Source organism: Cnephaeus nilssonii, assembly GCF_951640355.1.
Source record: "Cnephaeus nilssonii genome assembly, chromosome: 6".
NCBI lineage: Eukaryota > Metazoa > Chordata > Mammalia > Chiroptera > Vespertilionidae > Cnephaeus > Cnephaeus nilssonii.
The window spans coordinates 20,988,178-20,990,606 of NC_137077.1; positions in this window are offsets into that span (position 1 = coordinate 20,988,178).

Here is a 2,429-nt window from a genome sequence, read left to right on the forward strand (position 1 = left end):
TTACATATTACTTTAAAATATGTACATAAAGATTTTATTAATTATTATATATGTGGGGTTTCTAGATGTGTATACTATAATTGGATATATATATGTATAATATATATGTATATTCATATATACATCTTACCTAATAATAGACAAACATGTAAATTGACTGTACCTCCACTACACCCACAGCCAATCAGGAATGAGTATGCAAATTAACCCGACAAAGATGGAGGGTTAATTTGCATATGCAGGCACGGAGAGGCTGGGAGGGGTGGGACGCCTGCTTTGAGGGGAAGAGAGGGTGGCGGAGGGAGCTATAGGAGCGGTGTTCCAGCCGGGAGCAAGGACTTGCGGGTTCCCAGGTGGCTGGGAGCAAAGCCAGGGGGAGAAAGGCCTATTCTTGCACGAATATCGTGCAACAGGCCTCTAGTATACATATACATATACATATACATATACATATACATATACATATACATATACATATACTTGCACACATATGTATATAGTTCCTAACATTGGGCACATAGTACATGGCATATAATTGGGTATTTAATGTACATACAAAACTTGACAAATAGTAAGTGCTCAATAAATTTTGTGGAATTGACAAGAGGTGTGAAAGAAATGGAAAGTCAGACAGATATGTTTCTACAAGATAGTTGCTTTGAAGCCCAAAATGCCAGGAAAGGCTGTATGCAAAATCTGAATACCAAGAAAGAATTAAAAATCAATTTGCATGTAACACTGATGCAAATTGAACAAGTTAATAGACTTGAAGCTTAGTGTTGAATTTCTATAAGTCTTATTACTATAACTCTTATTTGAGTTACTATAACTCTTACTTAGGTGTATATGAAATGTGGATAAGTGATTTTTAGTAAAATATAAACTTTCATTATAATCTATACTAATAAAAGGGTAATATGCTAATTAGGGTGGACGTCCTCCAGACGACCTTCTGGACGTTCTTCTGGACAAAGCCGCAGCAACTGTGGGGGCCGAGGCTCAGGCAGCCGTGGGTGACTGTGAAGGGCCCAGGCTTAGGCCGGCAGTGGCAGCAGCAGCAGGGTAATGGGGGCGACACCTTCCCCTGATCCGCCAAATTGCCTCCCGCAGAGGGAGGCCAGACTGTGGCTTAGGCCAGGGGCCAAGGCAGAGGCAGTTAGAGGTGATCAGGCCTGCAGGGGAGCAAGTTAGGGTCAATCAGGCTGGCAGTGGAGCAAGTTAGGTTCAATCAGGCTGGCAGGGGGGCAAGTTAGGGGTGATCAAGCTGGCAGAGGGCAAGGTAGGGGCGATCCGGCTGGCTGGGGGGCAAGTTAAGGGCGATCAAGCCAGCAGAGGGGCAAGTTAGGGGTGATCAGGCAGGCAGGCAGAAGGGTTAGGGGTGATCATGCAGGCAGGCAGGTTAGGAGCCAGCAGTCCCAGATTTGAAAGAGGGATATCTGATTGCCAGTTTACCGAACAACTGGTTGCTATGACACGCACTGACCACCCGGGGGCAGATGCTCAATCCAGGAGCTTCCCCTGGTGGTCAGTGCGCTCCCACAGCCAACTTCCACTGGCTGGCCAACCTCTCATGGTACTTCCCCCATGCTGGCCAGTCCCGATCGGCCTGATCACCAGCCAGGCTGAGGGACCCCACCTGTGCACAAATTCGTGCAATGGGCCTCTAGTAGTTATATAGAAAAGACATAATTTATGCATTTATTTCAGCTTCTTGTTTTACCATCCAAAGGAATGAGGAAGTGAGCCATTGAGTCTTTTTTCCCTTACCAGTTGTTGCTGTGCATTTTTTGTCCATGACCAGAATTACAGTGACAAAAAGCAATTAAAGAACCAATGAGAATCATGCCTTGCAGAGGTAACCATATATTATTAACAAATCCTTCAATAATCACTAACTTACCCTTTCTAAAAAAAATTTTGTTTTGATTTAATAATAATAAATAAAATTATTATTTAACTCAAACTATAAAAATATGCATTATATAAAAACTAGAGGCCCGTTGCATGAAGATTCATGCAATAGGCCTTCCTTCCCCTGGCTGCCGGCACTGGTTTTCCTCCAGCACCCGGGACCCAGGCCTTCGCTACGGCTGCAGTGGAGAAGCCAAGCCTCTTCAGTCTTCAGTCTTCAGTCTTCAGTCTTCAGTCTTCAGTCTTAAGTCTTTAGTCTTCAGCCTTCAGTCTTCGCTCCACGCTTGTGTATGCAAATTAACCTGCCATCTTTGTTGTGTTGATTTGCATACTCACTCCTGATTGGCTGGTGGGTGTCACGGAGGTATGGTCAATTTGCATCATTCTCTTTTATTAGTGTAGATAAAAACATTATCAAATAAAAAGACATCACATTATATTTATGCAATTCTAAAAAAGTCATAAAACCTGCTAAGAAATTTAGTCAAGAACAAGAAGTTAAGACAAGTTTAAATCAG